The sequence below is a fragment of the Apodemus sylvaticus genome, chromosome 7 (genome assembly GCF_947179515.1).
Source record: "Apodemus sylvaticus chromosome 7, mApoSyl1.1, whole genome shotgun sequence".
Lineage (NCBI taxonomy): Eukaryota > Metazoa > Chordata > Mammalia > Rodentia > Muridae > Apodemus > Apodemus sylvaticus.
In genome coordinates, this window is record NC_067478.1 from 113,863,765 (window position 1) to 113,887,966 (window position 24,202).

The 24,202-nt window shown below is 40.5% G+C and overlaps 1 protein-coding gene and 2 long non-coding RNA genes across 4 annotated transcripts in view; all 3 read left to right on the plus strand.

Moving 5' to 3' along the window:
* The window catches only part of LOC127689395 (uncharacterized), a 107,208-nt gene extending 104,223 nt beyond the window's left edge, over positions 1-2,985 (plus strand). Inside the window, exon 4 of the long non-coding RNA XR_007978904.1 lies at positions 2,887-2,985. This is a non-coding gene — a long non-coding RNA (uncharacterized LOC127689395). The remainder of the gene's footprint in view (positions 1-2,886) is intronic.
* LOC127689394 (uncharacterized) overlaps positions 1-21,614 on the plus strand; it is a 126,157-nt gene extending 104,543 nt beyond the window's left edge. Inside the window, exons 1-5 of one of the 2 annotated variants that reach the window (XR_007978902.1) lie at positions 2,980-3,013; positions 3,232-3,324; positions 7,809-7,882; positions 18,784-18,875; positions 21,585-21,614. This is a non-coding gene — a long non-coding RNA (uncharacterized LOC127689394). Of the gene's footprint in view, positions 1-2,979; positions 3,014-3,231; positions 3,325-7,808; positions 7,883-18,783; positions 18,876-21,584 lie in introns of those variants that run through there. The other variant, XR_007978903.1, reaches the window with a different exon arrangement.
* Positions 1-24,202, plus strand: part of LOC127689387 (uncharacterized) — a 488,686-nt gene that overhangs the window by 386,597 nt on the left and 77,887 nt on the right. The gene's annotated exons all lie outside the window — the stretch shown is intronic.

The following is a 24,202-nucleotide window of genomic DNA, read 5'->3' on the forward strand; positions in this document are numbered from 1 at the left end:
AATTTTATCTGATATTAGAATGGCTACTCCAGCTTGTTTCCTGAGACCATTTGCTTGTAAAATTGTCTTCCAGCCTTTTACTCTAAGGTAGTGTTTGTCTTTGACCCTGAGGTGTGTTTCCTGTAAGCAGCAAAATGTAGGGTCCTGTTTACGTATCCAGTCAGTTAGTCTGTGTCTTTTTATTGGGGCATTAAGTCCATTGATGTTAAGAGATATTAAGGAATAGTGATTGTTACTTCCTATCATTTTTGACGTTATTTTTTAAATTTGAATGCTTATCTTCTTTTGGGTTTGATGAAAGGTTACTATCTTGCTTTTTCCAGGGTGAAGTTTCCCTCCTTGCATTGGTGTTGTCCTCCTATTATCCTTTTTAGGGCCGGGTTTGTGGATAGATATTGGGTAAACTTGGTTTTGTCATGAAATAACTTAGTTTCTCCATCTATGGTGATTGAGAGTTTTGCTGGATATAGTAGTTTTGGCTGGCATTTGTGTTCTCTTAGAGTCTGCATGAGATCTGCCCAGGACCTTCTAGCCTTCATAGTCTCAGGTGAAAAGTCTGCTGTGATTCTGATAGGTCTTCCTTTATATGTTACTTGGCCTTTTTCTCTTACTGCCTTTAGTATTCTTTCTTTGTTTAGAATATTTGGTGTTTTGATTATTATGTGACGGGAAGTATTTCTGTTCTGGTCCAGTCTGTTTGGAGTTCTGTAGGCTTCTTGTATATTCATGGGCATCTCTCTCTTTAGGTTAGGGAAGTTTTCTTCCATAATTTTATTGAAGATATTTGCTGGCCCTTTAAGTTGTAAATCTTCACTCTCATCTATGCCTATAATCCTTAGGTTTGGTCTTCTCATTGTGTCCTGGATTTCCTGGATATTTTGGGTTACAAGCTTTTTGCATTTTGCATTTTCTTTAACTGTTGAGTCCATGGTTTCTATGGAATCTTCAGCATCTGAGATTCTTTCTTCTATCTCTTGTATTCTGTTGTTGATGTTTGCATCTCTGTCCCCCGATTTCTTCCCAAGGCTTTCTATCTCCAAAGTTGTCTCCCTTTGAGTTTTCTTAGTTGTTTCTACTTCTGATTTTAGATCCTGGATGGCTTTGCTTAGCTCCTTCACTTGCTTGTTTGTGCTTTCCTGTAATTCTTTAAGAGATTTTTGTGTTTTTTCTTTCATGACCTCAGCCTTTTGACCAAAGTTCTCCTGTATTTCTTTAAGAGATTTTTGTGTTTCGTCTTTCATGACCTCAGCCTGTTGACCAAAGTTCTCCTGTATTTCTTTAAGTGTTTTTTGCATTTCCTCCTTGTTGGCTTTTGTATTCTCCTGGATTTCTTTCAATGATTTTTGTGTTTCCCTTGCAAGGGCTTCTAACTTTTGATCTATTTTCTCCTGAATTTCTTTAAGTATGTCCTTCATGTGTTCCTGTACCAGCATCATGACCAGTGATTTTAAATCCAAATCTTGTTTTACTGGTGTGATGGGGTATCCAGGACATGTTGGTAGAGGAGAATTGGGTTCAGATGTTGCCATATTGCCTTGATTTCTGTTAGTGACGTTCCTGCGTTTGCCTTTTGCCATCTAGTTCTCACTGGTGTTAGTTTGTCTTGTCAGTGCTGGACTCACCAGTGCAAGCTGCCCCTTCCCAGTTGGCCTCTGGTGCACAGCTTATCTCCTGCACTGCTTGTAGACAGGGTGCTGCTGCCCAGGCTGTTCAGATCCCAAAGCAGGCACCCGAAGGCTCCCGCTGGGGCCCGCTGGATTCACTGGAGCACACTGACTTCTCCCGGCTGGCCTCCCGGAAGCCCAGCTAGCCACTTGCAGGACCTGGAGATGTGGTGCTGCCGCCCAGGCTGATCTGGATCTGGAAGCGGAGGGAGTATAGCTGAGGGCTTCTGCCTGAGGCCTTGCCCCAGATTGTGTCTGTGGACCAGATGGAGCCCGTGTGCACCCCCAGGGAGTGCAGATGGTGTATTCTGCTGTGATCTCCCCTGTGTTCTGCTGACTCCGCTGGGCAGCCGATCTGCCAACCGGGCTGTCGCACACAAGGTTAGCCTGGCTGCCCAGTCCCTGAGTCCAGGCAAAAGCCTGGGAGGCCAAGGTCCGAGCAAAGTTCCCCTAGGGCTATGACTGTTAATTGGGTCCGCCAGGTTACTAGGATGGCGGGCGTGCACGCCCGCGCTTCCTGAAAGCGCCAGGAGAGTCTGCTGTGCTAACAATCCTCTGGGCGGGTTGACTCACAGATGGCCCACCAAGCCGCCCAGTCCTTGGGGTCAGTCCTGTGCCTTTTGGGGCCTAGACCCTCGCTTTGTTAGCCTCAGGCTATGCCTGTTACAGGTCTGCCCGCCAGAGCTCTCTGTCGTCCTGCAGGCAAAATGGCGGAGGCGCGCGCGCAGGCCTGGGCAAAAAACCCCCTGGCTGGGTTGGCACCCCGGTGGTCCCCCTACCAGCCCAGGGCCTGGGTGCAGGCCAACGCCCGTCGGGCTCAGACCACCGCGGTGTTGGCCTCTGATTATGTTTGTGTACCTCAGTCTGTTTGATCCCCAGAGTCAGGAACCAAGATGGATGCACCTCTCCTGACTGGTAGGAGGCCGAGTTCTGAAGTGGCCTCCGTGCAGGAAAGGCGCAGCACAACTGCAGCTGCTTGCCGCCAGGCTGGTCAGCGAAGGTCAGTGGTCGTGGGCGCAGGGCCTAACTGGTCCCTGTGTCACCCTGGGTCCACTGCTGGTGGCCCTTCAGCTGGACCAGCTACTGCTGCACTGCCCGCGCCGCTGCCGCCGCTGCCACTGGAAGTCACATGAGAGCCTTCTACTCCTTAAGAGAAGCTGGTCTTCAGGTTCCTTTTTATAAGCCTAGAGTAAATAGATGGAGGAGAAATGTGCTGTTACAGGAGATGGTGTCTCTTGAGGATGTCACTGTGAAGTTCACCTGTGAAGAGTGGCAAAATCTCAATAATGCTCAGAAGATGCTATACAGGAATGTGATATTGGAGACATATAGTAGCCTGCTGTCACTGGGTAAGTCTCAGGAGCAAGCACCTTCCCTGCAGTAAATATATGGGCACTTGTAAGGTTGAGGGCTATGGTTCTAGCCCCTGTATGATTATTCACTGCTCTCTAGTGAAAGGTCCACATTTGTATTTTTGTTGCCTAGATCTTAAAACCTGGATTTGTCTTTCTTCAAAGAACCTGATTAGCAAAATGTTTCCAAGTCCTATATTATTTCCTATTAACAGGGCAATACATCCCTAAACCTGAGTTGATCTTCAAATTGGAAGAGGGAGAGGAGCCATGGACAGCAGAAGAACCTGCAAACAAGACTCTGCCAGGTTGGTTGTTGGTCCATGTGGATGGGAGACCTTGTATAACAAAAGTTGGCCATATCATCAGTTTATCCCCCAGTTCCATATCTGAGGGCTCAAACGTGTTTGTTGTGTAGTCTGCATGGACAGTTCTCTTGCATATGTTCCTGTATTTCAATTTGATGAAATAGTTTAGACCCTCCCCCAGCCCCCCATCTAACCTCTGACTTCTGTAATTTGATGTTTTTTTCTGGTACTTCTTCTTTTTCACAGTTTCAATTGCCTCTTGCACTCCAGGCTCATGGGGATTTTGTTTTCAGACAGATTTCATGTGCTTGATTTTGTTTTAGCACATTCAAATGACGCAGATTGCAAGTGCAGGTTCTTATATATATTTTATATAAATAAAAATGTAAAAGTAGCCAGGCGGTGGTGGCACACAGCTTTAATCCAAGTACTTGGGAGGCAGAGGCAGGTAGATTTCTGAGTTCAAGGCCAGCCTGGTCTATAGGGTGAGTTTCAGGACAGCCAGGGCTATGCAGTGAAACCCTGTCTTGGAAAGAAAAAAAATGTAAAAGTAATGTCCTTACTTCATGGAATTAATTTCAACAAAGACAAATAAGTTTATTTATACTGAGGAGTCACAAACAAGTATATGTAATGTTGAACCAGAGTATAATAAGTAACAGATGGTGTTTAAGGTCATAGAGTATTTCAATTACAAAGTTGATGAGATAATACAGAAACAGATTTAGAACTTAGGCTGTGAGCTATGGTGTAAGAAGTCATAAGGAGAACCCATAGGAAGGGGTGTTTTTAATTGAGAAAGAAATCAAGAGCTTTTTTGTTACAAGGAGAAGTGAGATGGGTCTTTCTTTCCTTTTTTCTTTTTTCTTTTTTCTTTTTTCTTTCTTTTCTTTTCTTTTCTTTTCTTTTCTTTTCTTTTCTTTTCTTTGTTTCTTTTTTGGTTTTTTGAGGCAGGGTTTCCAGGCTGGCCTGAAAGCCAGAAATTCACCTGCCTCCCAAGTGCTGGGCTTTTTTCCTCTAAATTCTCTGTTTACATTCCAAATGCTTTCCCCTTTCCTTGTTCCCCACTCCCCATATGTCCCATAAGCCCTCTTATCTTCACCTATTCTCCAATCACCTCCCTCCTTTTCTCTGTCCTGGTACTCCCCTACAATGCTGGATCAAGAAGAACTCTCAACCCTGAACACCTATGTTCCAAATGCAAGGGCACCCTCATTTATAAAATAATCTTTACTAAAGCTCAAAGCACACATTGCACCTAACACAGTAATTGTGGGTGACTTCAACACTCTCCTCTCCTCAATGGATCGATCAGGAAAGCAGAAACTAAACAGGGACACAGTGAAACTAATTGTAGCTTTGGACCACTTAGATTTCACAGATATATAGAGAACATTTCATCCTAAAGCAAAAGAATATACCTTTTTCTCAGCACCTCATGGTACCTTCTCCAAAATCGATCATAAGAGTGTACAACACAGATCTTAACAATTTTTTTTATTTATTATATGTAAGTACACTTCAGACAGCCTAGAAGAGGGCATTGTATCTGATTATAGGTGGTTGTGAGCCACCATGTGGTTTCTGGGATTTGCACTCAGGACTTTCAGAAAAGCAGTCAGTGCTCTTAACTAGTGAGCCATCTCTCCAGCCCCAAGAGACAAGTTTTCAAGTTGAAGAACTCAAGCTGCTGCTGCTTCTTCTTCTTCTTCTTCTTCTTCTTCTTCTTCTTCTTCTTCTTCTTCTTCTTCTTCTTCTTCTTCTTCTTTTCTTCTTCTTTTTGGATGAGGGTTATAATTTAAATGTAGCACTTGTTTAATTTTTCTTTTCTCATTCTAAAGCAACAAAGATAATGAGGAATTGTAGAAGCTACTTTTTATAAAACTAAGAGAAGTCAAGTCTCTGAAATGTGCCAACATCCTTGAGAATTGATGAATTACTAGAAGCTGGTACATGTATCACCACTTTGGAGGCAAATGTTAGGGCTTATCATTATCACAAGTAGCCACATATTTTAGAGATGTACAGCATACATGTTTTTCCAGAGTGGTAAACAGGAGTTTACTTGTATTTATTTTGGTTCTGAAAAGAACAGGACATGTTGTTCAATTGAGCCCTCAAACTGGAATGTTTTGGGTGGAAGTAGAAAGGAAGAAATTTCAGGTTTGAAATACTCCCAGTCTGTTGTAATAACAGACTGTATTTGTAATAACTCTAAACATACAAGATGCAAATTAGTGGCCATAATGGAAGCTTCAGGCTAGGAAGTAGCCTATCAGAGTTTGCTCATAATCTGAAAAGAGGATGTCCTAGAAATGATTGCCTTTTAGACCAGAATAGAAGAATGGCATAAAGAAAAGCTCATCACTATCATATATTAAAGTATACATTTGACTCGAACCTTGTAAAAAAATGTAACCATTCTCTGAGTGGAAAACTATACCTACCAATTGGTAGATATTTTAACAAAATACTTCTTCACAAAAATAAAATGAAGCAATACTTTACTAAACTTATCAATGTATTTCAGTATGTTAAATTAAAGGAGTAAACTAAAGTTTATAAGCTAATACTTACTATGATTTTAATAACAGTATGTGTTATTAATTTCTAGTAGGCAAGAAATTGTTTTTTTTTTCATAAACATGAGAGTCCCATTAGGAACTCTTAAAATAATTCATGGAAAGTTCATTTGTTTCTTTGTTTGTTTGTTTGTATTTTTAGTCTTATGCAGTGTGGATACCATAATTGAGACTAACCAGAAGAATCAAGAGAGACATTTGTAGCAAGTTACCTCCAATGGCCACAATAAAGCAACTGATGGAACAGAGGGATTAGAAAACACATTTTATTTATACTCCATGAATATTTCAAGTTTTGTTGTATGTAATAGAAACTGTTCTGGAGTGAAGTGTGAGAAATTGAATAGATATATGAATACACATCTCTCTTTGGATCCTCATTGATTGTGTGCTGGAGAGCAATATAATGGCTGTTTTGTAGCAGGGAAACCCATTGGATGTCCTTAGCAGTTGGGTCAGCATTCCAAGATTCCAACTTGACAGCAGGATTTTGAATATATCAGAGAAGGGAAAGATACAAATGAAGGAAAACTATTGAAAAAAGTTACTCCATCTAAGAGACTTCAAATGGGACTGACTTCTTGTAAGCAGAATGTGTGTGAGCAAGTTTCTGTTCAGTCAGATTTCATGGCTGAGATAGGGAAGACAACGTTTAGTAAGAAGTGTATACTCACTAAACACCAAGCAACAAACTCAGTGAGAAAATCTTATAAATGCCTTGAAAGTAAGAAAACCTTTACCAGTGAATTAGACCTTATAGTACATCAGAGAACATATAACTAGAAAAAAGACCGTGTATGTATCCAGTGTGAGAAACCCTTTAGCACTTACAAGAGAGGAAGAAACTTAGTCTGGTTTGGAGCTACTGACAGAGGAGTGGAAGAAGAGAGAGGTCTTCTTCAAGAGTTTTAGTGTTATGGCTTCTTTTAGGTGAAGACCTTCCCTGAGGTGATCATTAATGAAGAAGCTCTCTGAGATGATCTTAGTTTGTTTTTATTGCTTTATTGGGGGTGGATGTGAACACAGAGGCTTTATTCTGGGTGAACGAGGGATTATGTAATATTGGGGAAGGGTGTGGGAATATCCAGGAAGGGAAGGTCATTGGCTGAAGGCTAAGGTTATTGAGATGCCTCATTAGTATGGAGAGGTGGTCCAGGTGCTGTGCTATGTGGCAAGCACCAATTCCTAACACTATTGATGTTACTCTTACACTTGCAGACAGGAGCAAGTTGTCCTCTGAGAGGCTCCACTGAGCAACTGACTCAGACAGAAATAGACACCCACAGTTCAAGAGTGGATGGAGCTTGAGGATGCTTATGGAAAAATAGGAGGAATGTTTATGGGGGCCAGAAGGAATAGGAACTCCACATGAAGACCAACAGAGGCAACTAACCTGGACCCTTGGGGTCCTCAGAGTCCGAACCATCAACCAAAGAACATACACAGGCTGGGCCTAGGCCTCCCCACTCATATGCAGCAGATAAGTAGCTTGGTCTTCATGTGGGTCCCAAACATTTGGAGCAAAGGCTGTCACAAAAGCTGTTGCCTGTACTCTGGATATGTTGTTCTACCTGGGATGCCTTGTCTGGCCTCAGTGGGAGAGGAAGTGCCTAGCTGTGCAGAGACTTGAAGTGCCAGAGTTTGGGGAGGTAAACCCAGGGGTCTCCCACCCACTCATAGGAGAAGAGGATGAAGTGATGGGGGAAGGATTGTGGGAAGAGTTGACCTGGAAGGGGGTGGTGAGTGGGATGGATGTAAAGTGTATAAGTTAAAAACTTAAAAAAAACAACAACAAAAGAAACCGATCATTGGCATACATCACAAAATGTGTACAAAGAAATAATACTGGGTAGCAGAGTTATTACATGTGCTGAGAGACTATTTTCTTATCTCTGGAAATAGGTTGCAACTTTCAGCTTTTGCTTGTGGCCATCAGAAATTAAATGCACTCTGCTGGGAGACTCTGAACACAAGTGGTGAGTAGTAATAGACTCAGCAGCCTGAAAAATAGTAGGTAGCGGTTTTCAGTTTCTTTGTCATGTCAGAGTGAAATCCTCATGACCGTAAGGACATCTTTGTAAACGTTGGTAGGAGAAAGTTACTGCAAATTAAGAATTGTTTGATGAAAACAGGTCTTTAACCTTTATCTCTGTGCCATGTATCTGGTGCATAAGTGAGAAATAAATGTGTAATGATTAGTTTTCCCAACTGTGATGTTTTCATTATATTACCAAGAGCTCATTATTGGTAATTCATTTTATGAATACAGAGAATCTTTCAGAGATGAATGAGTAGCCCCCTTTCAGCATATTCATACAGAAGAGAAGCTTGCCTTGATTCCAAGGTTAATTGTAGAAAAATCAAATGTGGGAACAACACAAGGAATCATTTTGGGGAATGCTTTTCATCATGTGAATGTATCTCATTGAAAAAAAAGTAGATGTCAAATGTTTTTTAATAGTATTTCCAGTTTTATATAAAATTTTAATACATAGAAACATACCAACTCATGCATTATCCATGTGGATATAGGCAATGTTACATATAACTTTAACAACAAACATTTGAGTATTTATTAGATATTAACCCATGGAGTGATAGTAGTCTGTGAGGATCTGTGATAGCATTTTCTTTTTTAGGTTGAAAATCCAAGATCAGGTAGTTTCTTCATTTTAGCTTCTCCTGTGGGCCTACTTGGCTGTTTTATAACACATTAGAGGGTCAGAAGGGGACCAAGGTAAGTTCAGAAACACAAAAATGTGCTCTGTGCTGCATTAAAAATAATACAAGGGCTGGAGAGATGCCTTAGTGGTTAAGAGCACTGACTGCTCTTCCAGAGGTCCTGAGTTCCACAGCAACCACATGGTAGCTCACAGTCATCTGTAATAAGATCTGATGCCCTCTTCTGGTGTGTCTGAAGACAGCTATAGTGTACTTACATAAAATAAATAAATCAATTAAAAAATTCAAAATTTTGGGAGTAACCACAAGATGAGCAGTACTCTCTTTTGTGGCATTTTCTTTTGATCTGGTTACAATCAAAAGATCTTGGTTTCCTCACCATGATGTAGTAGGGATTCCGTCACCTTCAAATTTTACCACACAATTGGCCAAGTTTTACTTAGCCTATGAAACTTTTGAAAGGAATTTTCACAATAAACACATGATATACTCTATAGACACAAAGAAGCAAAATGAGAAGTAAGGCCCAAGCAAGGCTGCTTGAATTTCATTTAGAAGGGGAAGATAAAATAGTCATAGGAGGCAGAAGGACAGGGGAACTGGCTAAGAGAGGGGATGAGGAGAAGAAAGGGAGGGGTTCAGGATCAGGTATGGGAGATTCAAGAGAAAGAGAGAGATCCAGGAGCATGAATAGAAATCTGCAGCTGGCTGGGATGGGGGTGGAAGGCATCTCTAGGACATGCCAGAGACCTGGGATGGGGGAGGCTCCCAGGATTCAATGTGGGTAACCTTAGTTGAGATTCATAGCATTGGGAATATATAGGAGAGAGCCTGAAGAGGCTGTCTCCTGTAGCTAAATAAGACCTCCAGTAGACGGATAAGGACACCAATCCACCTACATGCTTTTAACCCAAAATTTGTCTTGTTTACAAAAAGATAGAGGGACAAAGATGGAGCAGAAATTGAGGACATTGTCTACCACTAACCAGCCCAACTTAAGGCACATCCCATGAGCAAACACTACCAATTAAACTCTGTAATGCATGCAGACAGGAGCCTTCAATAACTGTCCTCTGAGAGGATCCAGCCAGTAGCTGACTGAAAGGGATGCAGGGACACGGAGCCAAACATTGGACAGAGCTTGGGGACTCTTACTGAAGAGTTGGGGGAAGTGGATGATGGAAGCCCCTGACTGGGATAGGAACTCCACACGAAAACCAAGAGTCATCTAACCTGGACCACTGAGGAGCTCTTAGAAACTGAGCCACCAAGTAAAGGACTTACACAGGCTAGACAGAGGCCCTCAGCATTTATGTAGCAGAAATGCAGCTCATTCTCCATTTGGAGAAGAAGGGGGAGGAGGATGGCATGGAGTGAGACTTTGTGTAGGGGACTAGGAGGAGGGCCAGTGTTTGGAATGTAGTTAAAAAAATGCTTGATTTTCAGAGAATGCAATTTTAAGAATTGTCTCAAGGGGAAGAAACAAACTAATAAACTGTATTTTGTTAGAACCGTTGAAAGCACTAGAGCCAGAAACACTTGCCAGGAAGGAAATAGCAAGCACTTCATGTTACAATTCTGAGATCTGCAAGCCTGACATTCCTACTGAGGTTCTCAAATCCTGAAGAAGTCTTCAGAATGGTACATATATGTACTCTCAGTGGGCATGTACCTAGCTTTGTTTACGGAAGACTTGTTTTCTTTCTTTTCTTTTAAAAATAGTTTCTTCACTTTACATCCAATTCACTTCACCCCCCTTCCGGTCTCCCTCGCACATACCCTCCTTCCAACCTCCTTCAGCTTATCCTCTGAGAGGTGGAGGCCTTCCCTTGGCTATCCCCTTCCCTGGCACATCAAGTCACTTCAGGTCTAGGTATATCCTCTTCCATTGAAGCCAGACAAGGCAGCCCAGTTAGGTGAACAGGATACTCAGTTTGGTAACAGATTCAGGGACAGCCCCTGCTCTAGATGTTTGGGGACCCACATTAAGACCAAGCTGAACATCTACAATATATGTGGGCAGGGGGTGGTGTGGGGGCTTGGTAGAGCCCATGTATGTTCTTAAGTTTGTGGTTCAGTCTCTGGGAACCCCTAAGGGTCCAAGTTAGTTGATACTGTTGGTCTTGTGGAATCTCTATCTCTTCAAGGTTCCTCTTTCCCTCCCCTTTTCCTTGCTCATTTCTTAGAAGGCCCACCCCAACATCATCTCCCCTCCAGCCTCTCTCCCAAATTCTTGTCATCCTTCCTAAATTGTTTATGTATTCAAATCCAGTGAGTGCATTCAGTGTAGTGCCCATATATGGATGTGGGGTGACCTACTGAGACAAAAAGAGGATCTTGCTTTAAGACCAATCTTAAATAGGGCTTTCTGGTCTTCAGTCACATATTAATCTTTTGTTCCCTCATCTCTCTGGTTTTGAAAACCACAAGACTGGACTTTCTTCTAAGCCTGACACTAATTCCTGTGGTGCACTGGACCTAGCTTTAAGAGTGCTCACTTTTGGGACTCCAGCTCCACTTGGGGTTTTTTTTGGTGTTAGTAATAGAAAACATAACTAATGATGGTTTTATCATAGGGACATTACTCATATACTTGATTAATAAGACCAGAATTGATGTAGTAGTTGTCACACATTGTGTCCTTCAAAAAGATATAATTAAGCATGGTGTGAAGGCACATAGCTATAATCCCAGCACAAAAGAGACAGAGGAAGGCTTATTTTTATGAGTTTAAGGCCTGTCACATCTATATACTAGGTGAGTTCCAGCCCAGTCAAGGCTACAAGGTGAGACCATATAGTAAAAAAAAATTATAAAAACTAAAAACAAAACAAAGAAAGCAAAATAAACCATATGCTTAGTATTTTAGTTAGGGTTTTCATTGCTGTGAAGAGATACTATGATTAAGACAAAGCAATTCTCAAATTCATCTGGAATAACAAAAAACCCAGGATAGCTAAAACTATTCTCAACAACAAAAGAAATTCTGGGGGAATCAGTATCCCTGACCTCAAGCACTACTCCCAAGCAATAGTGTTAAAAACTGCATGGAATTCGTACAGTGACAGGTAGGTGGATCAGTGGAATAGGATTGAAGATCCAGAAATAAACCCACACACCTATGGCTACTTGATCCTCGACAAAGGGGCTGAAAACATCCAGTGGAAAAAAGAGAGCTTTTTCAACTAATGGTGCTGGTTCAAGTGGAGGTCAGCATGCAGAAGAATGCGAATTGGTCCCTCTTTATTTCCTTGTACTATGCTCAACTCCAACTGGATCAAGGACCTCCACATAAAGCCAGACACTCTGAAGCTAATAGAAAAGAAACTGGGGAAGACCCTTGAGGACATCGGAACAGGGGGAAAGTTCCTGAACAGAACACCAATAGCTTATGCCCTAAGATCAAGAATTGACAAATGGGACCTCATAAAATTACAAAGTTTCTGTAAGGCAAAGGATACCATCAAAAGGACAAATCAGCAACCAACAGATTGGGAAAAGATCTTCGCCAACCCTACATCCAACAGAGGGCTAATATCCAATATATACAAAGAACTCAAGAAGTTAGACCCCAGAAAAGCAAATAACCCTATTAAAATGGGGTAGAGTGCTAAACAAAGAATTTTCACCCGAAGAACTTTGGATGGCTGAGAAGCATCTTAAAAAAATGCTCAATATCATTAGTCATTAGGGAAATGTAAATCAAAACAACCCTGAGATTTCACCTTACACTGGTCAGAATGGCTAAGATTAAAAACTCAGGAGACATCAAGTATTGGCTAGGATGTGGAGAAAGAGGAACACTCCTCCCCTGCACGTGGGAATGCAAATTGGTACAACCACTCTGGAAATCAGTCTGGTGGTTCCTCAGAAAACTGGGCACATCACTTCCAGAGGATCCTGCTATACCACTCCTGGGCATATACCCAGAGGATTCCCCAGCATGTAATAAGGTTACGTGCTCCACTATGTTCATAGCATCCCTATTTATAATAGTCGGAAGCTGGAAAGAACCCAGGTATCCCTCAATGGAGGAATGGATTCAAAATTGTGGTACATATACACAATGAAGTACTATTCAGCCATTAGAAACAATGAATTCATGAAATTCTTAGACAAATGGATGGAGCTAGAGAACATCATACTAAGTGAGGTAACCCAGTCTCAAAAGATCATTCATGGTATGCACTCACTAATAAAAGGATATTAGCCTAGAAAATTGGAATATCCAAAACATAATCTCCACATCAAATGATGTCAAAGAAGAATGGAGGAGGGGCCCCTGTTTATGGAAAGACTCAGTGTAGCAATATTGGGCAATACCAGAACAGGGAAGTGGGAAGGGGTGGATGGGGAAACAGGGGGGAGGGAAGGGAGCTTATGGGACTTTCGGGGAGTGGGAAACCAGAAAAGGGGAAATCATTTGAAATGTAAATAAAAATATATCGAATTAAAAAAAAAGAAAAAAAGACATTTTATATGTGCAACATATAATTGGGGATGGATTACAGGTTAAAGGTTCAGTACATTGTCAAGCAGAGTAGCATCCAGGTAGGCATGTCTTTGGAGGAGCTGAGGGCGCTACATCTTTGTCCAAAGGAATCCAAGAGCAGACTGCCTCCCACAAGGCTAGGAGGAGGGTCTTAAAGCCCATCCCTACAGGGACACACTTCCTCCAACAAGGCCACATCTATTCCAACAAGACAGCAGTTACCAATAGTGCTCCCCCCTGGGTTAGGCATATTCAACCCATCACATAGGCTTGTTCAAACACATGAGTCTATAGGGCCCATACAAGTCATAGTATAATGCAAAATACATTTAATCCAACTTCAAAAGTTTCCAGTCTTTAACAGTCGTGACAATGTTAAAAAGTTCAAAGTCTCTTCTGAGATTTGTGCAGTCTCTTAAATATAATCCTGCATAAAGATAAAAATACGGGACTAAAGCAAGACAAAACCAGCTGTGCACCCTCCAAACTTCACGTCTCCATGTCTGATGTCAAAGTATTCTTCACATCTCCAATTCCTTTCATTCTTGATGACTGCTCTTGGCAGATCTAGCATTCAGCTGCAACAAACTTCATTCTCTTGTGCTGCTTCTACTCTGTGTTAACAGCTTTCCTTGGTAGGTACCTCAAGGTTCTGACATCTCAGATACTTCTTAGTGTATCCAAGGCAACCTTCACAGCTTCTTGTTCCAATGTCTGAGATCTGCACATGATCTTCGGGGCCCTCATGGGCTTGGGTCCCATCTCCATCCCTGCCCTCTGTAGCACTCTAGGCTCTGGTTGATGTCACTCCACTCCATTGCTGCTGCTGTTCTTGGTGAGGTCATCCCTTGGTACTGGCATCTCCCATATCATGGGTCTTCCAACACAATTAGGCTTCACCAGTAGCCTCCCATAGGCTCCCTTCATGGTGCCCAGCCTCAACCTCTTTGCATAATCCCTTCAATCATGGGCTAATCAATTGCTACTCAGCCTGTACCTTCACCAATGGCTTTTTCCGGCCTCTAACAGTACCAAGCCTCAGCTGCTCTTCATAATTCCTTCATAACTTCACAGTTCCTTCAAATTCTGTAGCACCTGGGTTATTACACACTACCAAGTCCAGCTGCAGCACCAGGTACAGTCTTGGCTATCTCTATCTGCTGTTAGAAAACACTGCCCAGAAGATTTCACCTCAGTGATTCTGGTCTTTTCTTAATCACCACTAAGTTCTTAGCTCCAGCTAACCAACATCTATTATCCCAGTAGTCCTTCTATTTCTGACTCTAAAGCCAGGTCTAAGAGGCAGAAGCATTTAAAGAAATACAGGAGAAGTTTGGTCAACAGGCTGAGATCATGAAAGAGGAAACACAAAAATCCTTTAAAGAAGTACAGAAAAACACAAACAAGCAAGTGAAGGAGCTGAGCAAAACCATCCAGGATCTAAAAACAGAAGTAAATCTAAGAAATCACAAAGGGAGACAAATTTGGAGATAGAAAACCTTGGAAAGAAATCAGGGATCATAGATGCAAATATCAGCAACAGAATACAAGAGATAGAAGAAAGAATCTCAGATGCCAAAGGTACTATAGAAACCATGGACTCAACAGTCAAAGAATATGCAAAATGCAAAAATCTTGTAATCCAAAACATCCAGGAAATCCAGGACACAATGAGAAGGCCAAACCTAAGGATCATAGGCATAGATGAAACTGAAGAGTTACAACTTACAGGGCCAGAAAATATCTAATAAAATTATGGAAGAAAACTTCCCTAACCTAAAAAGAGAGATGCCCATGAATATACAAGAAGCCTACAGAACTCCAAACAGACTGGACCAAAACAGAGATACCTCCCATCACATAATAATCAAAACCCAAAATATACTAAACAAAGAATATTAAAGGCAGTAAGAGAAAAAGGCCAAGTAACATATAAAGGAAGACCTATCAGAATCACACCAGACTTCTCACCAGAGACTATGAAAGCTAGAAGATCCTGGGCAGATCTCATGCAGTCTCTAAGAGAACCCAAATGCCAGCCAAGACTACTATACCCAGCAAAACTCTCAATCACCATAGATGGAGAAACCAAGATATTCCATGACAAAACCAAATTTACACAATATCTTTCTACAAACTCAGCCTTACAAAGGATAATAGGAGGAAAACACCAATACAAGGAGGGAAACTTCACCCTGGAAAAAGCAATATAGTAACCTTCTTTCATCAAATCCAAAAGAAGATAAACAATCAAATATAAAAAACAACATCAAAAATGACAGGAAGTAATAATCACTATTCCTTAATATCACTTAACATCAATGGACTTAGTTTCCCAATAAAAAGACATAGACTAACAGATTGGATACATAAACAGGACCCTACATTTTGCTGCATACAGGAAACACATCTTAGAGTCAAAGACAAACACTATCTTAGAGGAAAAGTCTGGAAGACAATTTTACAAGCAAATGGTCTCAGGAAATAAGCTGGAGTAGCCACTCTAATTGCAGATAAAATTGACTTTCAACCTAGAGTCATCAAAAGAGACACTGAGGGACACTTCTTGCTGGTCAAAGGAAAAATACACCAAGAAGAACTCTCAATCCTGAACATCTATGCTCCAAATGCAAAAGCACCCTCATTCATAAAAGAAACTTTACTAAAGCTCAAAGCACACATTGTACCTAACACAATAATTGTGGGTGACTTCAACACTCCACTCTCCTCAATGGACCTATTAGGAAAAGAGAAACTAAACAGAAACACAGTGAAACTAATTGAAGCTTTGGACCAATTAGAGTTAGTGTATGTATATATATATATATATATATATATATATATATATATATATATATATATATATATATATATATGGATAGAACATTTCATCCTAAAGCAAAAGAATATACCTTTTTCTCAGCACCTCATGGGACCTTCTCCTAAATCGATCATATAATTGTTCTCAAGACAGACCTCAACAAATATAAGAAGATCGAACTAATCCCATGCCTCCTATCAGATCACTATGGAGTAAAAGTGGTCTTCAATAGCAACAAAATCAATAGAAAGCATACATACACATGGAAACTGAACAATAGTCTACTCAATGATACCTTGGTCAGGGAAGAAATACAGACAGAAATCAAAGACTTTTTAGAATTTAATGAAAATGAAGACACAACATACCCAAATCTATGGGACACAATGAAAGCAGTGCTAAGAGGAAAACTCATAGCCCTGAGTGCCTTTAAAAAGAAAATGGAGAGAGCATATACTAGCAGCTTAGTGACACACTTGAAAGCCCTGCAACAAAAAGAAGCTAATTCACCCAGGAGGAGTAGAAGACAGGAAATCATCAAACTCAGGGCTGAAATCAATCAAGTAGAAACAAAGAGAACCATACTAAGAATCAACAAAACCAGGAGCTGGTTCTTTAAAAAAATCAACAAGATAGATAAACCCTTAGCCAGACTAACCAAGGGGCACAGAGACAGTATCCAGATTAACAAAATTAGAAATGAAAAGGGAGCTATAACAACAGAAATGGAGGAAATTAAAAAAAAATCATTAGATACTACTACAAAAATCTATACTCAAGACAACTGGAGAATCTGTAGGAAATGGATAGTTTCCTGGACAGATATCAAACACCAAAATTAAATCAGGATCAACTAGATCATCTAAAGAGTCCCATAACTCAAGGAACTCAAGAAGTTAGACCCCAGGGAACCAAATAACCCTATTACAAAATGGGGTGCAGATCTAAACAAAGAATTTTCACCTGAATAAATTTGTATGACTGAGAAGCACCTTAAGAAATGTTCAACATCTTTAGTCATTAGGGAAATGCAAATCAAAACAACCCTGAGATTTCACCTCACACCAGTCAGAATGGCTGAGGTTAAAACTCAGGAGACAGCAGGTGTTGGCAAGGATGTGGAGAAAGAGGAACACTCCTCCACTGCTGGTGGAATTGCAAGATGGTACAACCTCTCTGGAAATCAGTCTGGCGGTTCCTCAGAAAACTGAATGTGACACTTCCGGAGGACCCTGCTATATCACTCCTGGGCATATAGCCAGAGGATTCCCCGGCATGCAAGAAGGACACATGCTCCACTATGTTCATAGCAGCCTTATTTATATTAGCCAGAAGCTAGAAAGAATCCAGATGTCCCTCAATGGAGGAATTGATACAGAAAGTGTGGTATATTTACACAATGGAATACTACTCATCCATTAAAAACAATGAATTCATGAAATTTTTAGGCAAATGGTTGGAATTGAAAAATATCACCCTAAGTGAGGTAACCCAGTCACAAAAGAATATACATGGAATGAAATCACTGATAAGTGGATATTAACTAGGCCAGAAGATCTGAATACCCAAGACAAAAATAGCATATCAAATGACTCCCATGACGAAGTAAGGAGAGGGCCCTGATCCTGGAAAGGCCTGATCCAGCATGGTAGGGGAGTAACAGGACAGAGAAAAAGGAGAGAGGTGATTGGAGTATGGGTGTAGAGAAGGCTTATGGGACATATGGGGAGGGGGGAACTGGAAAAGGGGAAAGCGATTGAAATGTAAACAAAGAATTTAGAAAATAAAAAATAAATAAAAAAGAATTTAATCACATGTTGAATCAAATTTTGTCTAGTCTCTTATTCCTCTCTGCGCCAATGATAAAAATAATTCTGTTTTTCCCCTCAGATAGATGGAGTCAGACATTTTGCAAACCCCCCCAGGAAACACTCAACTGCTTCATTTGCCAGGGCATCATTTTGGATCCAGTTCTCTTAAGGTGTGGCCATACCTTCTGCAAGGCCTGTCTCATCCTTTCTTCAGAAGACTTCAGAATCTGACACTGCCCTATGTGTAGGCAAGCATCCCATTGGATGTTCATAAATAAAATCACTATGAGGAATCTGGTATCCACTGTAAGAGAAAACAGGCTCATGAAGTATTTGAGTTCTGAGGAACACAAGTGCATGACCCACAAGGAGAGAAAGATGAAATTCTGTGGTGAGAGCAGGGCCCTTCTCTGCCAATTGTGTTCTGACTCCCAGGATCACAGAGGTCACAGACACTGCCTCATTGGAGTGAGTGTCTATATGCAAATGATAAATGATGCTTCTGAGAAAAAATAATGATGAGAGCTTAAGAGAGGGAGGCTTAGCAGACCACAGGAAGAAGCTTGTCCTGATTCTGAGGAATCCACTGTACTCCAAATCTTGTCACTTTTTAAACAGGGAGCGAGGAATGACTATAAACTGTAAATATTCCTTCAGAGGTGCATAAGTATAAATATCATTTCTAGTTTCATGATTCATTAGATTCATGCCACTGAAAAGTATAATCATCGTAAATTTACATCTTTAAAAAGTGCTTGTGACATTTGCTTAAAGTCCCAAAAGTACATTGGAATGAGCTGGTTAGAAGCATCTGGTGATCCCAATCTGATGCTAATTATCCAGGCAATCTTCAATTACAGTACATCACTTTGAGCACACGGTGGTTGTGTTTTGTAATTCTATGGTCTGAAATCTAAAGTTTCATAGTTACTAAAAATACATCCTTCTTCTACCGTCTCTAAAGTAATTGTGTTCAGTGCTTGAGTTTGTCCGTCAGGTAACTCATTATTCATCTAAGGATGATATTTATTTATTTATTTATTTATTTGCTTATTTGTTTATTTATTACAGCTGAAACTTGAAAAGCAAATGGCATCTTTATGGAAGAAGTTCCAAGAACAGGAGGAAGATCTAAGGGCAGAGAAGAGAAGAATCTTTCAGAGGTTGGTGGATATGAGCCTGATTTGTAAAGTCAGCCAGAGGCAGATATCTTGCAAACTTGGTCAGTCACAATTTCAAGATCATACATGGGATGTCATGCTAGGAATTCCTTTTTTGTTAACCTTAAATTCTTAAAGGCAAAATCCAATTTTGAACACAGATAGAAAGGCCTGGCTGTGTGACAGAAAAGTTTGATAATAATGGGTGATTTTCTGAGTGTTTAGCAGAGTACATCAGACTCTATCACTCCACTTGGAATTTTGGGTGCTATGTATGTGCAAAGTTGCATTTTTCTTTTCTTTTTTCTTTGTTTTTTCTTTTTTCTTTTTTCTTTTGAGACAGGGTCTCTCTGTGTAGCCCTGGCAGTCCTGGAACTTACTCTGTATACCAGGCTGGCCTCAAACTCAGAAATCTGCCTGCTTCTGCCTCCCAAGTGCTAGAATTAAAGGCGTGTACTACCACTGCACGATCCAAAGTTGCATTTTTGAGTGAACATATTATCAATGAAAACCTTTTATTTCCAGATACCTCAGAATCTCATTTAATAGAGGAAAATGGTAATGGAAAGGATGGGTTTGTTTGCTTCCTTTATTAATAACAAAGAAATGTACAAAATCAAATAATTTACATTTTCTGAAAAGTGTGGACAGTAAATCAGTGTGTGCCGCACCGTGGTGGGATCCTGTAGGTGAATTTAAACATAGAAGAACTCAGTGAAGAGGATCAAATACTCTCCAGATGTGATCTAGGATGTCCCTTTTCCTTCAGCACTATGTGACCCCATGGGAGGAAATAACCAGGACAGACTATAGCAAACTAATCAGCCTCTCGATGAAGAAGAGAATCATTATATGGAATGTATGAAAATCAAAGCAATACTATTTTAGAGGAGCTCAGGAAAAGTGAAGTCATGATGGTCCACAAGAGGAGTCAACTAATAGAAATGTGTCAGGAGCTGATGGTGTTGTCCCAGAAGCCATATGAGGGGTGCTTCTGCAGGTAAGCGTGGAAGAGTGCTTGAAACAGCTTTATTATCTGAGGCCCAGCCTTATGACTGTTACATCTGAGATCCCTTTCTATATCCCCTGTACTTATTATCAGGTTTTAATAAAATGTGGAGAGATAATTTCTGTAATATCCTAAAAAGAGCAAGCTTGTTGACATTGTGTCAGTAGATACCCCACTGAATATCTCATATTTTGTGATTGTAGCTTGCTCCTTTTAATCCCCAAATTAAGTGATTCTTGTTACCAAATACCCCATTTTACCTCTACTTGGATGTTAGTACAGTTTTAAAGTAGTCTACCATAAGTTTGTTCTGTTTGAAAGCTGTGTTTTTGAGATTTCTTTGGGAGGTGGGGGATTTGATATATGTTCTTCTTTTGTGGTACACAATGGCCTTGGACTCACAGGATTCCTGAGACCTAAACCAGGAATTCTAGAGTTACAGATATGCAGCACCATGTAGGGGTTAGACCTCAGTTGTAAAGTACCCTTAATGAAAGTATCCTATGCTTTCTGTACAAGATCAAAAAAGTCCTCTTTGCAGACAGCTGCAAGTTACAAAGCAGTGTATAACTCCTACCCATCTGCTTCTCAAATATTCTCACAGCTTGATTTCATTAAGAATCCATTCCATTGTGCTAATTCACTTCGTGGCATTACCCTGGGATATGAAAATGCATTTACAGGGTGAATCGGTGTAGTGATGACTGACAATTATATAAAGATAATAAAACTTTTTTTTATATATAAAGATATAATAAAACTTTATGGGCTGGAGAGATGGCTCAGTAGTTAAGAACACTGACTGTTCTTCCAATGGTTCAATTCCCAGCAGCCACATGGTGGCTCACAACCACCTGTAATGGGATCTGATGCCCTCTTCTGGTGTGTCTGTAGGGAGCAATAGTGTACTCATATACATGAAATGAAGACATAAATCTCTAAAAAATAACTTTATATATAGAGAGAGCTACATTGTGTGATGTTTCTTCAGATATCTAAGCATCTTTTGCTTTGCAAGATTTGGATGACTTGTTCAGAAGGTGAGTTTAACCCTCAGTGAAAGCCAGGATACCCTGAAGTATGGTACAAAGCTGAGCAAGCTCACTTAGCAATGTACAGATACACTTTATATAGACAATACTTAGTTGTTCATGGATGATCGGTGTGGGATTGTTTTCATAGATATGATGCCTGTTTGCCTTTACCAGACAGTGCCTTTTCTTTCTCCCTGTGAGAGAAGCAGTGTATGTAATGGGCTTGAGCTAAAATTTGTCATTTTCAAATCCTGATCATTGAGGCCCATGGGCTGTACTTTCCTGGTAGTAGAAGAAAGGGGCGGGAAGCATGGGAAAGATGTTGGTAACAGGAAGGGCTTGAGAAAGAGCATCTAAGAGGAAACTACCCTGTCTCCTGACCATGGAGTTTCTCTAATATCAGAAAATGTTCTGTGTGAAAAATGTTCAGGTAAATGTTTCCTTTTAATAATTTGATTTGTTAGAAGTACCTATGTGAGTGCACAGGTGTGCAGGACACAGGACCACTCTCAGGAGTCCATCCTCTCCTTACACCATGGGTTCCTGAGATTGAACTTCAGTTGTCAGGTTGTGTGAGAAGGGTTTTAATACTTAGCTCTGAGTGGAGATTTCTCCTCATCACTGGGGTGATATCTGTCACACAGACTGATCAATGTCTTCTCCTTGCAGGAGTGAGTTAGTGCAGCTGAGCCTGATGACACTGGGTATGAAACCAAAACTCAGTGCCCATCCCAACACTAGGCTGACGGCAAGGTTCAGCTGCTTCCAAGGTGAGTGTCAGCACTGATATAATGACCCGAGGTGCCCTTCAACAGTGAGATGATCTTTGTACAATGAATATTTTAATTCACTGAAAAGATATGTCTAGTTAAGTCACATTGTAATCATATTTAGGCAGATGGTCATTTTACAAACAAAAATTAATGAATACCAATTTAGTGATGTACATGATTCACGCTGAAAAATATGGTATCATGTGTTCCTTGAGACACACAGAATGATTAATTCAGATCGATTAAAATATCTGTATGTTTTCTATTAAATATTTTAGCAATTGATTTTTTATTTTGGAGACAGTATTTCTCTTTGTATTCCTGGCTATCCTGGGACCAGCTCTGTAAACCAGGCTGGGCTTGGACTCACGGACATCCACCTGCCTCTGGCTCTGGAGTGCTTTAATTAAAGACATGTGAAGCCATGCTCAGCTATCAGTTGAATTTTTAAAGTGTATTATATTCCATAGATTAAAAATTCACAAGATATAGTGGCACCCACTTGTAACCCCAGTATTAAAAGCATCGCATCTGGAGGACTGCCCATGAGTTTGAGGCCAAATAGATTGACATAGTAACTTCCATGCCAGTCAAGGGTATATAGCAAGAAGTCCTATCTCAAAGAAATTACAGAAATGTTCATTAAACAAATCCAAACAGACAAAGCCATATATCCCAGGCAATAAAAATAATACAAGTTGATAAGACACAGGGCAGTCTGAATTACACTGGGAGATCAAAATATGGATTGTAACATCACAGGTAAAAATATCAGAGGTATCAGGGTTAAATGCAGATAATTGCTACTAGGGAACAACTTCTAATACATGCTTAGATTTATCTTTCGTACAAATCTGCATAGTGGGATGAAAATCAAAACAATAAGATGAAAACAATCCTGACCTAGGACTTAGGAATAACTTTTCATAGAGACTCAGGGGTACAGCCTTCAGGGGGATCCTTATTGTGTTGCACACAACTTGTTTTCCTGGTGTAAGTAAAGCCCCTGACAGAACTGTGCTATGGCTTACACCTCTGCAGCTTCTGCAGATTTTCAAAAAACTGTTCATTATGTAGTCTTTGTCTTTCTTTGGGTGAACTTCTGGACTTTGATTTACCTGAGCTATAGCTACCCTTCCAGTCTTAGATTTTCTATTTTTAAAATCCAGTAAATGTCTAGGAATCTGTCTCTCTTCTATCACCTGATAAATGTAAATATTTGTTTTAAGTAAAATGTCTCTTCCCACAGTGAAAATTTTCTTTCAAAATTTCATCATATTCAATTGCAACCCAAGCCTAGTTTTTGATGTCAGAAAATCCATTTCTGGATTTAGCTGGATCCTGTAGTGCTTCCTGGGGAGCAGAGAGCTTCACCACTGGGAAATATTAGTGGGAACTGGATTTGAAAGACCACGAGCAATGGACTGTAGGAGTCTGTAACAATGCCTGGTTAAAGAAGAGACGCTATGACATTGGATCTGAAGGTGCATTTCTTGTTGTACATTTGAAGGAGGGTGATCATTAGTCTCCTCACCACCTGCCCAACATTTCACCACTATAGAGAGAAACTAGCTGGATGGGTTGGTGTGTTCCTTGATTGTGAGGGTGGATGTGTGAGTTTTCTGACGGTAGCCAAGAGTTCCCTCATATACAGCTACTGCCCTGGAACTTTCCATTGCACTGTCAGGCCTTTCTTCTCTACTGTCTACACATGATTATAGGAAGCTGTATATGCTAGTGCTTTTCCATGGTAATGTGTCTTCTCTTTATTGCAATTGAATATTGTGATGGTTTGTATGTGCTTGGCATTATTAGAAGGTATGGTGTTGGAGTAGGTGTGGCACTGTGGGTGTGGGCTTCAAGAACATTATCCCAGCTGCATGAAAGCCAATTTTCAACTAGAAGCCTTCAGGTGAAGATGTAGAATCCTCAGCTCTGCCTGCACCATGCCTGCCTAGATGTTGCCATGCTCCTACTTTGATGATAATGGATCGAGCCTCTGAACCTGTAAGCCAGCCCCAATTAAATATTGTCCTTTATAAGATTTACCTTGTCCATGGTGTCTATTGACAGCAGTAAACCCTAACTTAAGACAAATATCACAATGATATTAAATGTAAAAGATGGGTGACTGCTCGTTTCTTATCTGTGGTCCACATGTTCCTCCCAGAATACTTACTTTCACAGTGGTTAATGCTTTTTCTTTGTTTGTTTTTACATATTTGTGAGAATAACTAATTAGAATATTGGATCTACTGTAGACCTAGAACTTTTTAAGTGTGCTCAGGATACCTAGTGGGATTCCAGCCATTAAAATATTATGTATCTGTGTGACTTCATTTTGGCAATCAGAGGCACAGATCTAATGTAGACAGATTTGTTGATCAATAAAAGCTTGAATCCTTATGTAATCTAAACAAATATAATTATTTACCATCTGGGATGGAACAAAAAGAAAAAACAGACTCTCATTCTTCAGAGGGAAGGGATTTTTTTTGGTTGGATTTTCTGGAT